Source organism: Ambystoma mexicanum, chromosome 5p (assembly GCF_040938575.1).
Source record: "Ambystoma mexicanum isolate Mex_15411 chromosome 5p, UKY_AmexF1_1, whole genome shotgun sequence".
Taxonomy (NCBI): Eukaryota; Metazoa; Chordata; class Amphibia; order Caudata; family Ambystomatidae; genus Ambystoma; species Ambystoma mexicanum.
In genome coordinates this window covers 685,471,886-685,481,004 of record NC_090930.1, presented here as the reverse complement: position 1 = coordinate 685,481,004, position 9,119 = coordinate 685,471,886, and the positions used below count along the sequence as shown (strand labels likewise).

Sequence of the window (9,119 nt, the reverse complement as noted above, 5' to 3'; positions counted from 1 at the left end):
ATCCACCACCACATAGAACAATAGCAGGGAACGGTGCTAGGGTGCAAGAAAGGGTAGGGTTTGTCCTAAGGGCATTTAGGTATCGATCAAAAGGTAATGCCCCCATAATCACCATGAATAATGTCCCTAGATTGCATGATAGTGGTTTTGAAAATCAGGGCTCCCTAATCATCAAATGTATATACTGGATTACAGTTGTCAAGGGATGTACCTCCATATTTAGAGGCGATATGGTGGGACGTAGGCGGGTCTCAACACCAGACGGCATGCATGATAGCATACAAATCATCTTCACAAACAAGTGCCTCGTAGATGGCCTGCTGTCCATTGACCATAGAAGGGGCACCAGTGGACGCAGGCCCTTGCATTTATCGCCAATCCCGCAAGTAATGAGAGGTGCCCTATGGGCCCTTTGGCTGCTATTGAGAAAACCTCTGGGGCAGCAAGCAAAGCCTGTGCAAATTTTTACCCCTTTCGCAGTTATGCTGGTTCAGGCCCTGCTGTAGCCAAAGAGGGACTTGATGAGGTGGAATGACTGGCTGAGTTACCCAAGTTTCCCCCCAAAATGCCATCATGTATAACAATCTCAGGGAACATAGCAGGCTTAGCCCGACATTTACTAGACCCTTGCTGGTGTGACTTTAAAAGGGGATACCAACTCCCAGGAAACCTGGGCCACCAGCAAGGTGGAATTCCAGGGTTACCAGGTATTTCAGATTTCACCACAGAATGGACAAAATGGAAGGCCTAGTGGGGGTTTGATCATTCTCATAGATTTACATCTTACTTGGCGGGTGAAGCCCAGAGCCACTGGTACGGTTGATCTGCAGTGTTTGGTAGTTACTGCCCCGATCACCAGCAGATGTTATCATTTAACATGTACAACAGGCCAAGGTCAATGGACATCATAGATAAAGTGAATGAGCTGGTAAATACATGGGACCCCTTAAATCGGAGTGGTACTCATGTGATGATGGCCGGTGATCTCAACATGTAAATAGTGCCCATAATAGATCTGGACAGTCTCTGGGAATCCAGGACACAGCATGAAATATACCTTCCCTAAATGCCCAGAGGGCAATGAAGACACATAAGCTGGCCATAGAGGTAGCACACTCGTTTTATGCAATAGAACTAAGAGCATGTAAGGGATGGCTGCCTAAATACCAACCTGCGTGGAAAACCTTTTTTGCCATGAACAGCTCCACGCTTACTGATTACATTCTGGTCGTGGCTAGAGACTGGAAATGGGTCATAGGGCCTCATTTCGAGGTGGGCAGTAAGGGTTAACGGGCACCGGTAAGGAGACCGGTGCCGGTAAACCCTTACTGCCCTATTCCGAGGTCCCTTAGCGGGTCCTCCAAGGTTAGAATGACCCGGTAAGTCCCCATTTTGAGAACCCGGACCCGGAATGCGGTAATGGGGTAGCCATGGTGCTAACAGCACCATGGCTACCTCCTAACTCATAATGAGGCCCATAGACTTTGAAATCATAGAAAGGCATGATAGTGGTCATAAACGCTTGGTCATTACTGTGGCCTCTGAGTGGGTGGAATACAGCCTATCGATTTGGTTTCAATTCACAGTCAAATTGTATTGGTGTTGGGGTATGCTCTGAGAGCAGTAAAATGGTCAAATATGTTGGACTAAAACGAAGAGAAGCCCTCCTCTAGCGCTTCTCCAAAATTAAATGTTATAATATAGAGACTTTCTCGTTTTTAGGTTCCATTTGTCATTTTTATTCAGAATTCTATTGTGCTGTAAACAAATAGGGATTCCTTTTTACATCTTGAACATAACATATAAGTTGATGGGAAGACAAAAGAATGCAAAATTTAAATTGGTTTAAAGTTTTTCGTTGAGTTCACTAAGTTGCTGTGTCCCACGTTGTCACTTGAAAGTTGCGAAGCCTTAGTATAATTCACTCGACATTTGGGTTGATGGAGAGACAAAAGAATTCAAAATTTAGATTGGTTCTAAGTTTTTAGTTGAATTCACTAAGTTGCTGTATCCCACGTTGTCACTAGAAAATTACGAAGCCCTAGTTTAATTCACTAGGCAGTATTGGCCTCAATTTGAATTGGTTCAAAGTTTAGTCAATGTTGTCTTCACGTTGTTGCTCGAAAATTGCGAAGCCCTAGTTTAATTCACTAGGTAATATTATCCTCATTCACTAGGTAATATTATCCTCAACACGTGTTTCTCCGCCACATGGTTTATGGCGGTTCTTCAGGAGGAATTTGTAGGTAGATAGGCAAATGGAAAGATCTGAGAGGAAAAAGGTGGGAATAAAGAAAAAAATGGGCAATTTTGAACAGAGTGTTTTATGTTGACGTTTATACAGTCAATGTTGAGTTAGATACTTACAACTAAATATCAAATCTTGTTCATGTATATGATGGTTCCTTTGATGTAGGTAATATTATTAATTCCATCCGGTTTGGTCTGAAAGAGTGAAGAGCATCTAGTTTATATTTGTATCTCTGGGTCAAAGGTACTTTCCAAAAAAATCTAGTCATAATCATCCTTATTTGTTATACTTCAATAGTTCAGTATTATCTTCATGTACAACTGATTCCTGGATTTTGACAATGTAAATGAACTCATATGTTGCCTTGGAACAGTACGGTTTGGTTTAGTATCTAAGTTTGCTTGTGCGGACTTTGAGCTTAAAGACTGTTCGAAGCAACGAAGTTAGTCTAAATACCAAGTTTTCTTAAGAATTGTAAATAGTTGTAAAAGACCTTGCTTACCATGTGAACGGTGTTTTCCTCGCTCTCTCGATACTGTCTGATGTGGTCAGTGAACTCCACATGTTGTGAATGGGTTTCACATAGAGTCGCGTGCGGAGTGACGTCATGCGTGTGTCGCGTGCGGAATGACGTCATTCGCACGTTGCATCACGTGATGACTTCACGCGCACGTATCTAATGGTTGTTTATATTTTTAAGAGCGCCATATTTGCTCGATCCAATTCTAGTGTTCCTGTAGCCTTGTATTTGTTGCAAAATTTACAAAGTAATATAGAGGTAAATATCTCTTATTATGATTTACAAAAAATGACATATCTCCTGGTCTGTGTTAAGACCTGTATGGCAAGTGTCCATCATACAAATCCATCTTGCTTCTTGTTGTCGAAGTCTTAATTGTAGATTCCCTCCTCTTGGGGCCGGTTTCAATTTTACTATTCCGTAGAATTTTATCTGACTGATCTGAGAAGGATGATGTGATTCTGTGAAATGATTGGCTATTGGTGATCTTGTATCTCTGTTGGTAATAGCCCTGATATGTTCACTGATTCTTGTCTTGAGTTTTCTGATCGTGCTCCCAATGTATAATTTTTTGCATGCGCACTGAATGATATATATAACAAATTGACTATTGCAATTGATCAGCTGTTGTATGGTGAAGTTGGTGCCATTGGGTTTGATGACGGTTGTTTTACCATTTTCTGCATATTGGCACATGGAGCATTGACCACATTTGTAATAGCCTTTGATAGGTTTTTGAAGCCACATTGTTTGTATAGTGGATTTTTCATCAGGATATTTCAACTCAAAATGTGACGGACTGAGCATTTTTTTGAGATTGCTTGCTTTCTTGAAAGTGATGGTAGGTTTGACTTCCAGGATCGGTGTAAGGTCAGAATCTGATTTAAGGATGTTCCAGTATTTGCTAAGAATTTTCCGAATGATTGAATTGTTAGAACTATAGTTCGTGGTAAAATTGATGGTTCTGTGTGGATCGATCACAGTTTTGTCGATTTTGGGTCTTACTTGTAACAACGATTGTCTGGTCCTAGTTGAAGATTTCTGATAGCTGTTTTTGATAAGTTTGTTTGGGTATCCTCTGGAGATGAATTTGCTCATTGTGGATGTTACTTTCTGTTTGAAATCATCAGTTTTTGAACAGTTTCTTTTGACCCTTAGTATTTCACCATAAGGTATATTGTAGATGATGTGTTTGGGGTGGCTGCTTGAAGCATGTAGTAGACTGTTAACAGATGTAGGTTTAGTGTACAGTGTTGTACAGATGGTATTGTTATCGATATAGAAGGTGATGTCCAAAAAGTTGATTGAAGTTTGACTGTATTCTGTGGTTAGTTTCAAATTATAGGTGTTGTGATTTAGATAGTTGAAATAATCTTTAAATGCTGTTAATGGTCCGTTCCAAATCAAAAAGATGTCATCAATGTATCTGGCCCAAAAAATTATGTTGTTTAGGTGTGTGAATGATTGATGTTGCCAGGCAAATTCTATCTCAAAATGGCCCATGTAGAGATTGGCATATGATGGCGCATATTTTGCTCCCATGGCTGTGCCTTGTATTTGTCGATAGAGAGTGTTGTTAAAGATGAAAATGTTGTTTTGAAGGGTAAATTGCAACATTTCTAAAATCATATTGTTGTGATCGTTGAGAGATATAGATCGTGTTTTCAAGAAGTATTCTGTAGTTAGAAGTCCTTTTTCATGCAAGATGCTTGTATAAAGTGCTGTTACATCCATTGTAACTAGCCAATAGTTGTCATTCCAAGGTATATTGTCGATCAATTGGATAATGTGCGTGGTGTCTCTGATGTATGATGCCAATGAATTTGCTAATGGTTGAAGCTGATGATCTATATATTCTGAAATGTGCTCTGTGATTGATCCAATACCATTAATGATTGGTCTGCTTGTTGGTAGGTTGATGTATTTCTTATGAATCTTAGGTAGAAAATATATTGTTGGAGTAATCGGATTAGTTGTGATCATATATCGGTATTCATCTTCATTAAGTAGTTCCAAGTCTTTCCAATGACTGCTCATGGTTTTCCATTGTTCGCTGATTTTGATGAATGGGTTTTCTTTGATTTTTTCATAACATTTATGATCTTTTAGATGGGTGAGTGCCATGTGTATATAGTCTTCTGTGTTGAGTAGCACAATGTTTCCGCCTTTGTCTGATGATTTTATGGTAATCTCAGGATTGTTCTTGAGATTATTTAATGCTTGACTTTGGTTGGGTGTGAGATTATTCCTTATCTTGAGTTTTGCATGTTGGTTCATTTTATTGTTGATGTAGATGTCTCTGAGTTCTTTTTGAACTACTTTGCAGAAAGTATCAATAACATTTTCTGGAGGTAAGATTGGTGTGAATTTGGATTTTTCTTTAAGTTTGGTTTCTTGTGCTAATCCCAATGGTATATTTTGTTCTTCCATGAACTTCTCCTTAGTATAGGGATCTGTCTCATCATTGATGTTAAGAAGATCGACTGTGAGTTCCACATGTTTAACTGTTAATTCCGATGGTACTGGTGTTATTTCAGTGGTGTGTCTTTTGATTTCCATATTTGCAAAATATTTCTTTAGTTTGAGTTTTCTACAAAAACTGTGGAGATCAACTACTGTGTTGAAATAATCATAATTACGACCTGGACAAAAGGTGAGTCCTTTATTAAGTGCTTGAATTAGTGGTGTCGTTAGTTCCAAACTTGAAAGGTTGATGACTAGGTCTTCCGTTGGGGTAATGGGGTCTGAGATCTGGTCTGTACTCTTGTTTTTTCTTCTATGTTTGCGTTTGATTCCTCCTCTCTTGCCACGTTTGGTTTTGGTAGAAGAGTCATAATAGGGTTTCTTTTTCCTGGTGCTGAATAATTCCTCATATATTTTTGTTGTTGAAATTCCTCTAAAAAAGAGGAAGAGGATCCAAATGAATTGTATTGGGATTCTTTGTTCCTGTTGGGAATTGTCATTTGAGATGCAGTGGGCAAGATTGATGGAGGTACGCTTCTTTCTTCCAATTCACTATCACTCACTGTGTCCGTACAGCAACTTAGTGAATTCAACTAAAAACTTAGAACCAATCTAAATTTTGAATTCTTTTGTCTCTCCATCAACCCAAATGTCGAGTGAATTATACTAAGGCTTCGCAACTTTCAAGTGACAACGTGGGACACAGCAACTTAGTGAACTCAACGAAAAACTTTAAACCAATTTAAATTTTGCATTCTTTTGTCTTCCCATCAACTTATATGTTATGTTCAAGATGTAAAAAGGAATCCCTATTTGTTTACAGCACAATAGAATTCTGAATAAAAATGACAAATGGAACCTAAAAACGAGAAAGTCTCTATATTATAACATTTAATTTTGGAGAAGCGCTAGAGGAGGGCTTCTCTTCGTTTTAGTTTTGTCCAAGCCCAGGTCAACCTCTGTGGCATCCCTCCATTTGCAGCATCTCTACTTTTTTTCATATTCAATTTAGCTACACTTCTCCATCAGAGCGCTAACACTGTTTCTAAGGTTGAAAAAGTCTTTCTCAAATATGTTGGACCACTAAAAGAAACAAGATATCTATAATGCTATACTCCCACACATTGAACTTATTTTAAGACGAGGAGTCACTGATAATGAAATAATCAGTAAATTCAAGACTAACAGATGACAGTCTCCTTTTGTCACCACTTCCAAACAAATAGTTAAAATGAGCACCTTGCACCAAACCACATTGTATGACCTACAATGCGTTGCGTTTAAGGACGCTATTCTTGTCTGTTTGTCAGCAGGTCTGGTATTAAACATGGCCAAGCTATAGGGACATAGATCTTTATACAAAGGGCTAATTAAAAGCAAGAGGGCATAGTTTCTCAAGCAGGAGTGGAAGCGATTAGCAAATTCTTATGATGAAAGGGATAGCACAACATTCTGGAAACTTGTCTCTGGTGCCGAAATAGACTCTGGTAGGGAATTAGAGTGCAATATTATGCCAGACGAGTGGGTCGAGTACCTGACAGGAATAAATCATAAAGTATCACCGGGTTGTGGCATGCCCAATTTGGGGATAGACAATGTAGCTATGGCGCTAAGGTCTCAAAGAGGTGGTAAGGAGCCGGACCTGATAGAATTCGAGTTGATATGTTAAAGGACGAAATAGCAATATGGGCACCCATTTTATGGAATCTATTTTTGGCCTGCATGAACACGGGCTCTATCCCGGAATCATGGTGCAGTGCCATAAAAATACCAATATTTAAAAGGGGTGAGAGAAATCTCCCGGATAATTATCTCTCTGCTTGATACAATGGAACGATCTTTGCCAAAGTCCTCCTAAAGTATATCCTAGATTGGCCAGATGAACAAGAAATGATCCACACGCTACAGGCAGGGTTCCAGAAAGGCAGAGGAACCATCGATCAATGCTTTCGGCTCTTTGCTTTGGTTCAGAAACATTCCATCTTGAGAAAACTGAACTCTATGCCGTATTCGTAGACCTCAAAACAGCCTTTGATGGAGCCCCTATGGTCATCCTGTGGCAAACTCTTGCCAAAAGAAAAATGCCAATTGGCCTATTATCACTGGTCCAACTGCTATGTACTGATAATACAGCAGTGGTCCGCTATGGGTTGGCGCGGGAACTAACATTACAAATGCAGGTCACAAAGGGGGCGTGAGGCAAAGGTGCGTCCTTGTGCCCCTGTTATTCTGCATTTATATCAAGGAAGTGATTGGTGCCTTGCTAGAGGAGTGTCGGAATCCCCCAAAGCTGGAGTTTGGGAGGTACCTGACACTCTTCTTTGTTGTTGACGCCATGCTCCATGCCACATCGCCCCAAGGGTTAAATACAATCTTGGGTTTTTTCTTAAAGAAGTGCAAGGAACTGAAATTAACCTTAAATACTGATAACACCAAGGTCATAGCATTCAAACAAAAATGTGCAAAACAGGGACAACTAACCATCTACCTTGATGGCCATGACTTAGAACAGGTTAAGTACTACGATTATCTGGGCATCAGGTTCCATGAAAACAGGACCTGGAACACCCAGATAATCAAGGCATGCGCGAGTCTTGAAAAGCATAGCAGTGGTGTGCAGAGTTTATTTATTCGCCATAATAGAGGCGCTGTCTCTCCGGCCATAGATCTACAAGCGTTAACCTCAGCCTCTTATGTGGCAGAAATTGGGGAAACCTGAACTTCACTGAGCTAGAAAAAGGGGAATATAAGTTCTTGAAGGGTACGCTTATGCTGTCCAGAGCAACCCCAAATGCATTAATCCACATGGAGTTGGATGTGTGTCCCATAAGTATTGAACTCCCTTTTAAACCACTTATTTATTGGCTGCGGTTATGGTCCACACCGGAAATTGGGGCCTACTGCAAGGAATTGGTGTACTTGATTGGATCACAAGGGGGTTCTCCCATGGGTTAGGCACCTAAAAAAAAGTTCCCCTTGACTTAGACGAGATCTCCCTCTGGGAAAACCCTCTGAGGACAGACAAGGCTGCCATCCGAAGAGTCAAGAAGGCTGTGAAAATGTGCTGCAGGAATAAAATGGCAGTGATGATATACGGTAGAGATTAACACGTCATTGTCCCATCTGGGTCAAACTAGTTCTTACCACTGTACACAGGACGTCGACCTTGTTCCATTAACCAGAGATGACCAGAGACCTGCAGTCCTCCATCCTTATGTGCATCTGTTAATGAAATCATAGTCCAAACAAGCATTGCCAATGACAAAGCGGAAAGGGAGCCTAATAAATGTCAGATACAAATAAACCTAGGGCATATGGGCAAGGCGATGTCATAGGGGTGGGGCAATTTCATTTCAGTATATCAATAAAAAAAAAATTAAAAAAAATATATATATATACTAAATATATATATATATATATATATATATATTTATTTTTTTTATTTTTTTATTGATATACTGAAATGAAATTGCCACACTACATTTTAAAATATATATATATAAAAATAAAAAAATAAATATATATATATATATATACTAAATATATATATATATATATATATATATATATACATACATATATATATATATATATATATATATATATATATATATATATATGTATATATATATTTAGTATATATATATATATATTTTTATTTTTTTATTTATATATATATATATATATGTATATTTTAAAATGTAGTCTACCTACAAAAGAATCTCTTACCTCTCATTCTTCGTTCTGATATGCGTTTATTTATTTACTCAAAGGATCTGCTCTTACAGTCCCCCCTTTTACACTTTCATTACACTTTCATTGCAACTAAAACCCCAAAACCTTCATTTCAAATTGCATTTCCTTAAACCGGGCCAACACAGACAA

General features: G+C 38.9%; 1 long non-coding RNA gene across 1 annotated transcript; it reads right to left on the bottom strand.

Annotated features, from left to right (window-relative positions):
* Positions 1–1,708: 1,708 nt before the first annotated feature.
* On the bottom strand, positions 1,709–3,355 carry LOC138481694 (uncharacterized). The gene is made up of 2 exons (XR_011274336.1): positions 2,368–3,355; positions 1,709–2,268 (listed from the first exon to the last, which is right to left on the bottom strand). It is a non-coding gene; the product is annotated as an uncharacterized lncRNA (long non-coding RNA).
* Between the last annotated feature and the right edge of the window lie 5,764 nt (positions 3,356–9,119).